Source organism: Cervus elaphus, chromosome 1 (assembly GCF_910594005.1).
Source record: "Cervus elaphus chromosome 1, mCerEla1.1, whole genome shotgun sequence".
NCBI classification, from domain to species: domain Eukaryota; kingdom Metazoa; phylum Chordata; class Mammalia; order Artiodactyla; family Cervidae; genus Cervus; species Cervus elaphus.
In genome coordinates, this window is record NC_057815.1 from 17,093,367 (window position 1) to 17,109,893 (window position 16,527).

Below are 16,527 nucleotides of genomic sequence, written 5' to 3' on the forward strand. Positions count from 1 at the left end.
ACACCAGGAACTCTTCCTGCTTCATGATTCCTCCCTCCCTTCGGGGCACCATCTGGATGGGAACCGTCTAGAAGTTCTCCATCTTTTCCCTTTTTATGTCTCCATCCGCTCTCCTACTTCATTCCAGGGAGCGTAGCCTACCCCTCTGGAGGCCTGGGGTCTTCTGCTGTCACCTAGAGGTTGCTTTGTATGAGTTGTTCTATATCTTGATGAGTTTTTGATGTCTTGTGAGGAGGCTGGCAATATCCCCGTCTTACTCCTCTGCCGTCTTCTGCTCTCCTCTCATCATGCTTTTTATGTCTGTTTCTGGGTGATTAGTGATGTTGAACATAGCCATATTGACTACATATATATATATGTATATGTGTGTGTGTGTGTGTGTGTGTGTGTGTGTGTTTTAGAAGGATTTTTATGCTATATTAAAAAACCACAAAATAAAAAAAAGAATCAGTCAACATATGTCTTAGAAGTCCTTCCCTGTGCCCACAGCTATGAAGGCTTCCTGTTACCTTGTTCTCCTCTGCTCAGTCTGCAGCTCACTGAAGGATCACTGGAGATGACTCAGGCTCTAGTTTTTAAAATCAAACTTGTTCTACCAAATCCAAGGCCCTGAATCTATCTAAGTTGTAGAAACATGTTTTGAGCACCTGTCCACCAAAATACTTCCCATTCAGATCACCAACAGACTCAACCCTCTGGAATTCTAAAAATTTTCAGACTGCTTCATCATTAAGTGTCAAGACCGGCTGGACAAGCAGGGTTTCCAAAGCGTGATACGGCAAGAGAATAAGAAACAAGACACAAGAATTCAGAGAAAAGCGAGGATCAGGGGACCAACACTGCTCCGAGGTGAAGGTGCTGAAACTGAATCCAAGCCAGCTTTATTATACTTTATTATACTTTCAGTCGTGAATGAAACTATAACTCATGTGGCCTTCAGGGCCAAAGAACAAAATGATCATTAATCATTGAGTAATTAGGAAAAAGTAATCAATAACAAATCAATAACTAAGACTAATATTCTTATCTATAGATTTTCCACCAGATACATAAAACATGTGGCTCTGAGACGCCAGTTGAGAAACAGTCTGGGGTCGGTTTTCCAACCCCAGGATCATATCTTGTTTTTGAGATTATGAACTGTTCCCTCCTGACTTGTTCCAAGAGTCTCATGCCTTATAGCACCCAGTTTATCAATAATTATAAATTTATTTTGCAGCCCTTGCAGGGGCCTGCTTTTCTTTTATTCTTCTTGTCTCCTACAATCAAGGGTACTGGGAATTTCAAATATCACATTTTCCAACTTTGCCTTATTTTTCACTCTTCCTTGATTTCAACTTCCAAGTCTTCATCCACCTCTCCTGCATCAATCATGTTCTTGAGTGGGACCACTTTGGTAGGGCACAAGTATTTTAGTTAATGGATTTAAATCCAACTTCTTGGCTGAATCTTTCTTGATGGTGTCAGGCATATGATCTTGCCGTGCCTCCCCCCACCTCCCACTTTCTGGTCTCCACTGACAGTGTGATGCTCAGGCCCTGCTGGTGCTTCCTAAGACTGTGGCCTTCCCAGAAGCTGAAATTCTGCATGATTTTATATGCTACCCTACCCCCATGTTGGTGAGGAAAGAGTTGCTAAGGCTGAATGGGGATCTGGGTTTGTCTTGTTCCTTGTACACAGTGGGAGGAATAGCATCTTTGGAAGACTGTGAGAGAGGTCTTGAATCCTCTTCATGGGGAAGTCTCAGGGTAACTCTTTGTCCTTCTCAATAAGAGAAGTGGATGGTGTGATGGCAGCTCCACCCATCTTGCTCCTCTCTTGGTCATAACGTTCATCAGAATCTGGTTCTGGTCGCCTGGAAAGCCTACTAGCTTCATGCCTGTCTTTACATTTCTTTTCTCTCTCTTCTATTTCCTTCTGTCTTTCCAGCTCCCACTGTATCTGTTGCTCCTCTCTTTGGTGCTTCACTGCTTTCTCATAATCGTTAGGAAAGCTGGGCTCATATTGATCAGATAAGAGGATCAAACCTTCTGCAGAAAACAACCTGGGAACAAGGTTCTTGAGTCCCGTGGCTAAGTGCAGAGGGGGATCTGCTGCTCATCTGAAGAATCACCTTGCTTCAGATTGATTACTGAACCTAAGACTGTACTTTATATTGTCCTCTGGGTCTTGGTCTGAGTGAGAGCTGCCTTCTTCATCTGGAGCTGAGACTGCAGAAATTTGAAAGTTTTGGACCAGCCTTATGTGTTTGCGTCACTGGTCTTCACTCCCAGGTCATTGTACAGAGACATCTTCGCACTTTAATGACTGCCCGCCTGGGTGATGCTTCTGAGCCATGGCTGCACACCTGGTCTGGAGCTCTGGGGACATGGCAGGCTGGGTGCCAGGCTGTTTTTTAAATTAAATTGTTCATTTTTTAATATTTGCTTGTATAATTTTAAAATATATTTTGAATGTTAACCTCTTATCAGACATGTCATTTGCAAATATCTTCTTCCATCCAATAGGTTGCCTCTTAGTTTTGTTAAAGGTTTCCTTTGCTGTGAAAATGTTTTCACATTTGATTAGGTCCCATTTATTTCTGTTTTTGTTCTCTTGCCTAAGGAGACAGAGTACCTCAAAATTATGACTAAAACTGATGTCAAAGAGCATACTGCCCATATTTTATTCTAGGAGTTTTATGGTTACAGGTCTTACCCTTAGTTCTTTAATCCATTTTATTTTTGCACCCAGTGTGAGAAAATAGTCTAGTTTCATTCTTTTACCATGTAGCTGTCTAGTTTTCCTAGCACAGTTATTGAAGAGACTGTGTTTTCTCCATTGTATACTTTTGCCTTTTTTACCTCGGGTGCATGAGTTTATTTCTGGGCTCTCCACTCTGTTCTTCTGATTTATGTGTCCATTTTTGTGCTAGTACTATACTGTTTTGCTTACTGTAGCTTTGTAGTATAGTCTTAAACCAGGGAGCCTGATACCTCTAGCTTTTTTCTTTTTTCCTCAAGGTTGCTTTTGCTATTCAGGGTATTTTGTTGTGCCATATAATTTTAAGATTATTTGTTCTAGTTCTGTAAAAAAATATTATGGGTATTTGGATAGAAATTGCACTGAAGCTGTAGATTGCCTAGTTAAACAATATTAATTCTCCCAATTTATGAACATAGGATATTTATCTATTTGCATTGTCTTGAATTTCCTTCATCATTGTTTTCTAGTTTTCAGAGTATAGGTCTTTCACCTCCGTAGTTAGCCTCTTTAGTTATCCTAGGTATTTTATTCCTCTTGATTTAGTTGTAAGTGACATTATTTTCTTGATTTCTCCTTCTGGTAGTTAATTATTAGTGTATGGAGAAGCAATAAATTTCTGTATATTAATCTCATATCCTGAAAAACTTATCCTTACCTGGAGAATTGCATGGACAGAGGAGCCTCATGGGTTATAGTCCATGGGGTTGTGAAGAGTCAGACATGACTGAGCAACTAACACCAAAAATAGCCAATTAACAAAAAATATCATGACAGTTTCAGGTTCTATATATAGTGTAATATCATCTGCGAACAGTGAGCTTTTTTCCATTTTGCTTAAAAAAATTTTTTTCTAATTGTCTGATTGTTGTGACTAGGACTTTCAATTACATATTGAATAAAAGCAGTCAAATTGGGCTTGTTTGTCTTGTTCCTGATCTTTCAGAAAATACTTTGTTTTTCATGATTAAATATGATGTTAGATACGGATTTGTCATAAATGACCTTTATTATGTTGAGATTGTTGTTGTTGTTCAGTCACTCAGTCATGTCTGACTCTGCAGTCACATGGACTGCAGCACGTCAGGATTCCTGTCCTTCACTGTCTCCCAGAGTTTGCTCAAATGCATGCCCATTGAGTCAGTGATGCCATCTAAGGTTCACTAGTTTGATCTCCTTGCTGTCCAAGGGACTCTCAAGAGTCTTTTCTAGCACCACAGTTTGAAAACATCAATTCTTCAACTATCAGCCTTCTTTATGGTCCAACTCTCACATCTGTACATGACTACTGGAAAAACTATAACTTTGACTATATGGACCTTTGTTGGCTAAGTGATGTCTCTGGTTTGCCTTAGCTTTTCTTCCAAGGAGCAAGTATCTTTGAATTTTGTGGCTCCAGTCACCATCTACAGTGATTTTGGAGCCCAAGAAAATAAAGTCTGTCACTGTTATCATTTTTTTTCCCATATATTTGCCATGATGTGATGGGACTGGATGCGATGATTTTAGTGATTTGAATGTTAAATTTTCAGCCAGCCTTTTCACTCTCCTCTTTCACCTTCATCAAGAGGTTCTTTAGTTCTTCCTCACTTTTTGCTACTAGGGTGGTGTCATCTGTATATCTGAAGTTATTGATATTTCTCTGCACAAACTTCATTCCAGTTTGTGATTCATCCAGCCTAGCATTTTGCATGATGTACTCTGCATATAAGTTAAATAAGCAGGGTGACAATATACAGCCTCGATGTACTGCTTTTCCTATTTGGAACCAGTCTGTTGTTCCTTGTCCAGTTCTAACTGTTGCTTCTTGACCTGTATACAGGTTTCTCAGGAGCCAGGTAAAGTGGTCTGGTATTACCATCTCTTGAAGAATTTTCCACAGTTTGTAGTGATCCACACAGTCAAAGGTTTTAGCATAGTCAATGAAGCAGAAGTAGATGTTTTCCTGTTCTTTTGCTTTTTCTATGATCCAACAAATGTTGGCAATTTGATCTCTGATTCCTCTGCCTTTTAAAAATCCAGTTTATATATCTGGAAGTTCTTTTTTCACATAGTGTTGAAGCCTAGCTTGAAGGGTTTTCTGCATTGCATTGCTAGCATGTGAAATGAGCACAACTGTGTGGTAGTTTGAACATTCTTTGCCATTCCTCTTCTTTAGGGTTGGAATTAAAGTTAACTTTTTCCAGTCCTGTGGCCATTGCTGAGATTTCCAAATTTGCTGACATATTGAGTGAAACATTTTAACAGGATCATCTTTTAGGATTTGAAATAGCTCAGCTGGAATTCCACCACCTCCACTAACTTTGTTCATAGTAATGTTTCTGAAGGTCCACTTGACTTCAGAATCCAGGATACCTGGCTCTAGGTGAGTGACCATACCATTTAGGTTATCTGCATTATCAAGACTTTAAAAAAAACAAAAACAAAAACAGTTCTTCCATGTTTTAATCTCTTTTGCATCTTAATCTCTTCTGCATCTGTTAGGTCCTTGCTGTTTCTGTCCTTTACTGTGCCCATCTTTGCATGAAATATTTGCTTGATATCTCTAATTTTCATGAAGAGATCTTAGTCTTTCCCATTCTATTGTTTTCCTGCTTCTTCGGTGTTAGTAACTGGGGCATAGACTTGGATTACTGTGATGTTGAATAGTTTGCCTTGGTAACAAACCGAGATCATTCTGTCATTTTTGAGACTGCACCCAACTATTGCATTTCAGACTTTTTTGTTGACTATGAGGGCTACTCCATTTCTTCCACTGGATTCTTGCCCACAGTAGTTGATATAATGGTCATCTGAATTAAGTTCATCCTGTCCCATCCATTTTAGTTCACTGATTCCTAAAATATTGATCTTCACTCTTGCCATCTCCTGTTTGACCACACCCAATTTACCTTGATTCATGGACCTAACATTCCAGGTTACTATACAATATTGTTTTTTTTTTACAGCATCAGACTTTACTTTCACAACTAGACACATCTGCAGATGGGCATCGTTTCTGCCTTGGTTCAACCTCTTCATTCTTTCTGGAGCTATTTCTCTGCTCTTCCCTCAACATATGTTTAGATATGTTCCCTTAATACAAGCTTTGTTGAATTTTTATCATAAACGCATGTTACATTTTGTCAAATACTTTTTTGCATCTGTTGAGGTAATCAGGTAAATTTTATTCTGTCATGTTGATTGTTATGGATGTTGAATAATCCTTATATCCCTGAAATAAATTCCACTTTATCATGATGTATGATCCTTTTTAAGTATGGTTGAATTTTGTCTGTTACTATTTCATTGAGGAATTTTGTGAGTGTTAGTCAGAGTTATTGGCTTTTAATTTTCTTTTATTGTAGTTTCTTTGTCTGTTTTTGGCATCAGGGTAATACTGACCATAGTAGAATACCTTTGGAAGTATTCCAGTTCCTTCAGGATTTTGCAGAACTTTGAGAAGAATGGGTATGAACTCTTTTGTAAATATTTGGTAAAATTCTTCTGTGAAGTCTTACTGTCCTGGACTTTTTTGTTGGGATTTTTTTGATTACTGCTTCAGTTTAATGCTAGTATTCAGTACATTCAGTTTTTCTATTTCTTCCTGACAAAGTCTTGGACAAGTGTATGCTTCTGGCAATTTATCCATTGCTTCTAAATTAAACCAATTTGTTATCATATAACTGTTCATAGTAATCTCATAATTATTTGTATTTCTGTGATATTGGTTGTAACTTTTTTCATTTCTAATTATGTTTATTTGGACCCTCTTTCTTTCTTAATGTGTCTTCCTGAAGGTTTATTGATTTTGTTTATATTTTCAAATAATAAACTTTTAGTTCTACTGATTTTTTTGTTTGTTTATTTTATTTGCTTCTTTTCATTATTTCTTTTCTTCTGCTGATTTTAGGCTTTTTTTTTTTTTTTTAATAATTCCATTAGATGGAAAGGATTTGAGATATTTCTTGTCTGTTTAGGTGAGCCTATATCTGTATAAACTTCCCTCTTGAAGAGCTTTTGCTATATTCCATAGATTTTGGAAAAACTTGTTTCTATTTTCATTTTCTCAAGGTACTTTTTTGTTTGTTTCCTTTGTTGCCTCATTGGTTTTTTTAGTAGTGTGTTGCTTAGTCTCCACATTTTTGTGCCCCGCCCTCCACAGCTTTCTTCCTGTTATTGGTTTTTAGTTTCTTATTATTATAGTTGGTAAAAATGCTTGGTATAATTGCAATCATCTTAAATTTATTGTGACTTGTTTTGTGGCCTAGCGTATTATCTATCCTGGAGAAAGACCCATATGCATTTGAAAAGAATGTGTATTCTACCGGTTTTGGATGGAGTGTCCTATGGATATGTATTAAGTCCATCTAATCTAACATATAATTTAAAACCACTGTTTCCTTATTGATTTTGTATTTGGATGCTCTATCTATTGATATAGGTGGCTATTTGCATTACTGTCAATTTCTCTCTTTTGTCTGTTAATATTTTCTTTATATTTAGGTGCACCTGTATTAGTTGCATGTATGTTTATGAATGTTATATCCTTTTCTTGAATTGGCCCTTTTATCATTAAACAATGTCCTTCTTTGTCTTTTAAGACTTTTTGAATTGGAACATTTAGCCCATTGACATTTAAAGTGATTATTGACAGGTGTGCATGTATTGTCATTTTGGTACTTGTGTTCTTATTGTTTTCATAATTCTCTTTTTTTCTTCTTTTAATGTTTTCCCTGTGGTTTGATGATTTTCTTTGGTTTTATGTTTGGGTTCCTTCCTCTTTGTTTTTGTGTGTCTGTTACAGGTTTTTGATTTGTGGTTACTATGAGTTTCATGTATATTGACCTATAAATATATCTACTTGTTTGAAATAGTCATTTAAGTTTAAACACATTATAAAAGCTCTATATTTTTTACTTTCTCCTCTACATTTTAGGTTTTGGTGTAATATTTTACTCTCTATGTATATCCTTTAGTTGTTGATTGTAGTTGTAATTGATTTTACAGTTTTTGCCTTTTAACCTTTACACTGACTTAAGTGGTTGATCCATTGAATTTCTTATATAGTTACATTTACCAGTGAGATATTTCTTATTTTTTTAAAAGGCTTTTTCTTTTTCTCTAAAGACCCTTTGACATTTCTTGTAGGGCTGATTTAGTAGTAATAAAGTTTGTTTGTTTGCTTTTTTAGCAAGCTCTGTATCTTTCCTTTAATTCTTAATGATAACCTTGCCTGGAAGAGTTGGTTGTAGGCTTTTTCCTTTTAATACTTGAAATGTATCATGCCATGCCCTTCTAGACTGCAAAGTTTCTACTGAAAAATTCCCTGATAGCCTGATGGGGTTTCCTTTGTATGTAACTCTGTTTCTTTTTGTTGTTGTCATTGTTGTCATTAAAATTCTGTCTTTATTTTTAACTTTTGCCTTTTTAATTATGATATGTCTTCTTGTGATTCTCTGAATTCATGCTGTTTGGGGCTCTCTGGGATTCCTGGCCCTTAATATCTGTTAGGCTAGGAAAGTTTTCAGCCATATTTTCATGGAATACATTTTCTGCCCCTTTCTCTCTCTCTCTCTTTTTTCTGGATCCCCTATAATGCAAATATTTGTAACTTGACTCTATCCTAGAGGTTTCTTAAACTATCCTAAGTAAAACTTTCTTCTATATGACATTCTGAATTGGATGGTTTCTGACAGTTTATTGTATTTTTCTGTTATGATCAGTTCTTTTTGATGTTTTCTAGTTCTTTGGTGAAGTTCTTACTGTGTTCTTCTATTCTTTTCCCAAATTCAGTGAGAATTTTTGTCACTACTGCTTTGAAGTATTTATCAGATAAATTACCTATCTCCATTTCATTATTTTTTCCCCTGGAGGGTTTATCTTGTTCTTTCCTTTGGAACATATTCCTCTGATCTCATTTTGTTTGACTTTCTGTAGTTTTATTCTTGAAAGCAGGCAAAACAGTTACCTATCCTGGTCCTGAAGATGTGTCCTTGTGTGGAAGCATTCCCCTTATGGTCTGAAGCTGCCCACTGGTTTTGAGAGACCAAAAATTCTGGTGGGAGACCAGGATTTGAAGCATGGATTTTAACTTTCCTAGGGTGTACCAGCAGACACTGCTTTGGTGGAGAGTAATACTTTGGCTACCTGATGCAAAGATCCAACTCATTGTAAAAGACCCTGATGCTGGTAAAGATTGAGCACAAGAAGAGAAGGGAGTAACAGAGGATGAGAGCAAACTCTGGGAGATAGTGAAGTACAGGGAAGTCTGGCATGCTGCAGTTCACGGGGTTGCAAAGATTTGGACATGGCTTAGCAAATGAACCACAACAAAACTTAACTTGCAGCTTTCACATTGTGCATTTTTTTTTAAGTCAACACAATAAATGCTGGAGAGGTTGTGTAGAAAAAGGAACCCTCCTCCACTATTGTTGGGAATGTAAATTGGTACAGCTACTATCAGTTCAGTTCAGTTCAGTCACTCAGTCATGTCCGACTCTTTGCGACCCCATGAACCCCAGCATGCCAGGCCTCCCTGTCCATCACCAGCTCCCGAAGTCCACCCAAACCCACGCCCATTGAGTCGGTGATGCCATCCAGCCATCTCATCCTCTGTCGTCCCCTTCTCCTCCTGCCCCCAATCCTTCCCAGCATCAGGTCTTTTCCAATGAGTCAACTCTTCCCATGAGGTGGCCAAAGTACTGGAGTTTCAGCTTCAGCATCAGTCCTTCCAATGAACACCCAGGACTGATCTCCTTTAGGATGGACTGGTTGGATCTCCTTGCAGTCCAAGGGACTCTGAAGAGTCTTCTCCAACACCACAGTTCAAAAGCATCAATTTTTCAGCGCTCAGCTTTCTTCACAGTCCAAATCTCACATCTATACATGACCACTGGAAAAACCATAGCCTTGACTAGACAGACCTTTGTTGGCAAAGTAATGTCTCTGCTTTTTAATATGCTGTCTAGGTTGGTCATAACTTTCCTTCCAAGGAGTAAGCATCTTTTAATTTCATGGCTGCAGTCACCATCTGCAGTGATTTTGGAGCCCCCAAAAATAAAGTCTGACACTGTTTCCAATGTCTCCCCATCTATTTCCCATGAGGTGATGGGAACGGATGCCATGATCTTAGTTTTCTGAATGCTAAGCTTTAAGCCAACTTTTTCGCTCTCATCTTTCACTTTCATCAAGAGGCTTGTTAGTTCCTCCTCACTTTCTGCCATAAGGGTGGTGTCATCTGCATATCTGAGGTTATTGATAGTTTTCTAGGCAATCTTGATTCCAGCTTGTGCTTCATCCAGCCCAGCGTTTCTCATGATGTCCTCTGCATATCAGTTAAATAAGCAGGGTGACAATATACAGCCTCGATGTACTCCTTTTCTTATTTGGAACCAGTCTATTGTTCAATGTCCAGTTCTAACTGTTGCTTCCTGACCTGCATACAGGTTTCTCAAGAGACAGGTCAGGTGGTCAGGTATTCCTATCTCTTTCAGAATTTTCCACAGTTTATTGTGACCCACATAGTCGAAGGCTTTGGTGTAGTCAATAAAGTAGAAATAGATGTTTTTCTCGAGTTCTTTTCCTTTTTCAATGATCCAGCAGATATTGGCAATTTGACCTCTGGTTCCTCTGCATTTTCTAAAACCAGCTTGAACATCTGGAAGTTCACCATTCACGTATTGCTGAAGCCTGGCTTGGATAATTTTGAGCATTACTTTACTAGCATGTGAGATGAGTGCAATTGTGCTGTAGTTTGAGCATTCTTTGGGATTGCCTTTCTTAGAGATTGGAATGAAAACTGACAAAAGAACAGCATGTATACTATCTATGGTGAAACAGATCACCCGCCCAGGTGGGATGCATGAGACAAGTGCTCGGGCCTGGTGCACTGGGAAGACCCAGAGGAATCGGGTGGTGAGGGAGGTGGGAGGGGGGATCGGGATGGGGAATACGTGTAAATCTATGGCTGATTCATATCAATGTATGACAAAACCCACTGAAATGTTGTGAAGTAATTAGCCTCCAACTAATAAAAAAAAAAAAAAAAAACAAAAACAAAAACCCTGACCTTTTCCAGCCCTGTGGCCACTGCTGAGTTTTCCAAATTTGCAGGCATATTGAGTGCAGCACTTTCACAGCATCATCTTTCAGGATTTGAAATAGCTCAACTGGAATTCCATCACCTCCACTAGCTTTGTTCGCAGTGATGCTTTCTAAGGCCCACTTGACTTCACATTCCAGGATGTCTGGCTCTAGGTGAGTGATCACACCATCGTGATTATCTGGGTCATGAAGATCTTTTTTGTACAGTTCTTCTATGTATTCTTGCCACCTCTCCTTAATATCTTCTACTTCTGTTAGGTCCATATCATTTCTGAACTTCATTGAACCCATCTTTGCATGAAATGTTCCCTTGGTTTCTCTAATTTTCTTGAAGAGATCTCTAGTCTTTCCCATTCCGTTGTTTTCCTCTATTTCTTTGCATTGATCACTGAGGAAGGCTTTCTTATCTCTCCTGGCTATCCTTTGAAACTCTGCATTCAAATGGGAATATCTTTCCTTTTCTCCTTTGCTTTTCACTTCTCTTCTTTTCATAGCTATTTGTAAGGCCTCCTCAGACAACCATTTTGCCTTTTTGCATTTCTTTTCCATTGGGATAGTCTTGATCCCTGTCTCCTGTACAATGTCACAAACCTCCATCCATAGTTCATCAGGCACTCTGTCTATCAGATCTAGTCCCTTAAATCTATTTCTCACTTCCACTGTATAGTCATAAGGATTTGATTTAGGTCATACCTGAATGGTCTAGTGGTTTTCCCTACTTTCTTCAGTTTAAGTCTGAATTTGGCAATAAGGAGTTCATGATCTGAGCCACAGTCAGCTCCTGGTCTTGTTTTTGCTGACTGTGTAGAACTTCTCCATCTTTGGCTACCAAGGATATAATCAATCTGATTTCAGTGTTGACCATCTGGTGATGTCCATGTGTTGAGTGTTCTCTTGTGTTGTTGGAAGAGGGTGTTTGCTATGACCAGTGCGTTCTCTTGACAGAATTCTATTAGCCTTTGCCCTGCTTCATTCCGTACTCCAAGGCCAAATTTGCCTGTTATTCCAGGTGTTTCTTGACTTCCTACTTTTGCATTCCAGTCACCTATAATGAAAAGGACATCATTTTTGGGTGTTAGTTCTAAAAGGTCTTGTAGGTCTTCATAGAACCATTCAACTTCATCTTCTTCAGCGTTACTGGTTGTAGCATAGGCTTGGATTACCGTGATATTGAATGGTTTGCCTTGGAAACGAACAGAGATCCTTCTGTCGTTTTTGAGATTGCATCCAAGTACTGCATTTCTGACTCTTTTGTTGACCATGATGGCTACTCCATTTCTTCTAAGGGATTCCTGCCTACAGTAGTAGATATATTGGTCATCTGAGTTAAATTCACCCATTCCAGTCCATTTTAGTTCACTGATTCCTAGAATGTCGACGTTCACTCTTGCCATCTCCTGTTTGACCACTTCCAATTTACCTTGATTCATGGACCCAACATTCCGGATTCCTATGCAATATTGCTCTTTAGAGCATTGGACCTTGCTTCTATCACCAGTCACATCCATAACTGGGTTTGTTTTTACTTTGGCTCCATCCCTTCATTCTTAGAGAACAGCATGAGGTTCCTTAACAACTAAAATAGACCTACCATATGACCCTATAATCTCATTCCTGGGCATATATCTGGAGAAAACAATATTCAATACAATGTTAGTGCTTTGATGTAGACCAACATATTAAGACTGCATTAATAAAAGTAATGTTTAATCAATCAGTTTAAAGTAATCAGTTTAATCAAAATGGTTTTAATAATATGTTTCTCCACTTATTAAAACACATTTTAATAAATTGTGTGTTTTTCTAAATGTTCCCAAATTATTTCAATTACTGTCTGGTAAGGCCATGCACTTTTGTCCTGAAAGGAAGGGGGAATTGCCCATCTTTTTCTACTGTGTACCAGTGGAGGAATCTGGCACTTTTGCAAACTGGTACCAGAAATATGAAAAATTCTGACTAACAGGCATATTTTGGTATACCCGGAATTCCTATCCGTTCCTGACTTTATAGATTTTCTTCTAGAATTCACTAAATTTCCCATTTTCGTAGTCCAAGTAAAGTTGACTTGATCCCAAGCTCTAGGAAAGTAGTAAGATGAGTTCAATTATCCATATATTTCATTCTCTTTCTACAATGGTTGTTTCAGAGACAGACACATAACTCATTCAGAGCCAATGAAACTGAAGAAGGTATTTGTTGAAACTTCTGAGAAAGAAACCTCCTTCTTCCTCTTGACATCTGTTTCCCATGGGGATGAGACGTCTGCAGAGGTTTGAAGCCATTTTATTATATTGAATGGCACAGTTGGGAAGTCTCTGTAAGCAACCTATCAGGGAAGATAGAAATGAGAATGTAAAGTTGAGCTCTTAATGAGATCAGTTGAGCTCCCAAATAAAACCTCACTTGATATTGAGATTAATTCTGAATTTTTAGTTTTATGAACCAGAGAATTTCTCCCTGTTCTGTGCTTTCCTGGATTCTACATTTGTCTATTTGGGATACATTCATCACAGGGTCTCTTTGTTACCTCTTTGGGTAGAGACTGCTTCTCTCAGTACTAGTGAATTCTTAGAGATAGCCTGGCATATGCATTTCATATATAAGCCAACTACTCTTGAGTCTATATGTCTCAGGGACCTTGTTTATCAAGCTATAATACAACAAGCTACTAATTCCTCTACCTTAAATCCAGGACCAGGTAAGCAACATTATTCAAACTGGCCAATCCAAAGTTGTTTTACCTTCCCTGCTGTGCCTTTTCCATGGAAACGCCAATAAAAACTTTGACCAGGCTTTTCAATTATTCTTCTGCCTCCAGCCAAAGGCCTGACACTTCTTCTGTAACCCTGCATGGTGTGGCGTGCTCCCTTCTTTTAGGAAATGTAAGAAATAAAAATCTTCTTTGAGGTCTTTCCCCTCTTCATGTTGTCACTCAGCCATACCTCTGTAAATTAAATTCCAGGTATAATTTTAGAGCACTCCCATTCCCCTATTCCTTTATTTTGGAGGGTAGTTCAATTAAGTTGTTTGATTTGGAGTTTTTGTTACTTAAAACATGTTTTAAAACTTATTTATCCAGGTGACTTTAATAAAAAAGTAAGTCACCTTAGTGATATTCTTATCAGATAGCTGTCCACTTCTTTCTTTTTTATTAGACAACTTTATTCTCTTACATTCTTCTCTCCCTCATTTCCTCCTCACTTTTAGTTTCCTTCTCTTCCCTTAATTCAATGTTTATGAAGTATTGTTGAGTGCCTGGGCTGGCATAAAGGTTGCAAAATCATATGATACCATTCCTACCCTTAAAATTGGCTTGCAATGAATACATTTGGAGTAAGCAGATGATAAGTATGATGGAAGCATATACAAGATTTAGTGATGCCTGAGGAAGAGAGTGATTGGTTTTTCAGTGATTGGTTCAGGAAGTTTCCTAGAAGGAGTGGGTCTTAGAATTTTTAATGAAAGATGAAAACAGAGCATAGAAAAGCTTTTAGCCAGAGACTACTGCATGGAGAAAGACTCAGAAGCTTAACTCTTGTCATGCTTTGGTGTAGAACAATGATTTTCTATCACTGTTGCACAGAATGTGGCACTTGGTCTGGTGCAAAATTTAATGGGAAACCAAAAACATAAGTAATTGATACATTTATTTTAACACAGTATTTTTATAAAAATTCATGCAAAATTCTTGATAAACAAAATATGAAAATTTGAAATTTAAAAAGTGACATAGTAAAACAAATGATACTTTGCCACCTTGCAAAAGAAGTTTCAGTAAGATGAAATTGATTAAAAATTACTGAAGATGTTTACTTATTTTTTAAAAGTACCAAAAATGTCAATTTCCCCAATTGATAAGAAGATAAAGAAGTTGATTTTGAAAATATTATGTGTTTGCCTTCATTAAAATGATGAAAGTAAAAAGAGAATACATTGAAATGAATTGAATATTGAAATGAATAAAATATTTTAACCTAAAATAATACTGTTGGTTTAATATATCTATTTTCTAAATTTTTGATATTTTTAAACTACCTTAATATTTTATAATAAAGGTAGCCAATTCAAATAAAAAACATGTGTGGTGGGACATTTTTTCTTTATCGCAGAGTCCCTAATGGTTTGGCATGGAACTTTCTGAATATTATCTTTATTTAAAATTTTGATATTTTTATCAAAATATGTTGCAGTAATTTTTAAACAATATTGCAATAAAATATTATTTAACTTGAATACTGAATTATTTGGTTTCCTATTAATTTTTGCTCTTAAAGCAGATGCCTCACTGATCTCAATCTAATATTGGCCTTGGAAAAGGAGGTAGATTCATTTAAAGGAGCACACATTCTTAGTTCATACTCACTAGAAATTGCTTTTTGATGAGTGAATTAATTGGTAATACTTTACTGAAACTGCCAACTAATGTGTTAGAAAAGCATAGTGGTCTTCCTTCTATGTGTCTCTCTCACTCCTCACACAGAACACTTTACTTCTGATAGTCTGGTCACCAAATATTCAGGTTTTTTTACCTCCACACCAAGCAACTCTCCACAACACCAGCTGACATCCTATAATTTGACTCAACTCTGACAGAGAGTATCAGATCCCATAGTTTAAGGGCTCAGCCCCGTAAGACCACTACCACCCTACTTCAGATGCCAATGGCAAATAGTAGGCTCCCAAGTTACCCATAACTTCTGTTAGACTTGGCTACAAATGAGGTCTTCCCATTGCCTGCTCCTAGTTGAACTTCATAATTTGCTGAGCATTTCATAATCTCAAGGAAATGCTTATCTTTACCAGTTTATCAAAGGATATGATAAGATATACAAATGAACAGCCAGATGAAGGGATACAAAGGACAAGGGCTGGGAGACTCCTGAATACAAGAGCTTCTGCCTTGTGGAAGGTGTATCATACTCTCAGCATATGGATATTCAAAGAACTAGAAACTCAACAGACACTTTTAGGATTTTTATGGAGGTTTTATCACACAGACATGATGGATTATTAACTCCATTTTCAGCCTGTCTCAAGAGAATAAGTGTGGGATTGAAAATTCCAAGTTTCTAATAATGGTTTGGTCTTTCTGGTCAATGGCAATTCATCCAGGAGCTGTCCAGGAGCCCACTCAGAGTCTCCTCATTAGAACAAAAGACATCTTAATACTCAGAAAATTGCAAGGGTTTCAAGAGCCCTGTACCAGAAATGGAGATGAATTTATATATAAATATATATTTATAAATTACAATATCACATCATTATGTAAAAAACAAGTATGTAGTCCCACCCTCCAGGAAGTCTTTCTAACTTCTAGACAAGCTGAACCTACCAAGGGACAGACATTAGTCTCAACAATGCAACAGCTCCACAGCCTGTGGACCCATTCCGCTCTAACAACAGGCCAGATCCTGCAGTGGAATGGGTTGGGTCTTGACCCTACCCACTATCAGGCCACCACAAGCTTCAGGACACCCCAGAAACTACAACCAACTGTGTCAGAAAACACCCCACCCACCAGCAATCTACAACAGCTTAGAGATCCCTGGCTGCTGCAATCAGACTCCAGGATCCAGCTCTGCCAGCCTTTACACCAGCAAGAGCACCAAGAAATAGCTTCACCCATTAGTGGGCAAGTAACCACCCTAGAATCTCTAGCTTCTAGACAAGTCTCACCTATCTGGGGCAGACTCCAGTCAT

General features: G+C 37.8%; 1 pseudogene; it reads right to left on the minus strand.

Annotated features, from left to right (window-relative positions):
* Window positions 1-581: 581 nt before the first annotated feature.
* On the minus strand, window positions 582-2,291 carry LOC122692252 (annotated as a pseudogene).
* Window positions 2,292-16,527: the final 14,236 nt, after the last annotated feature.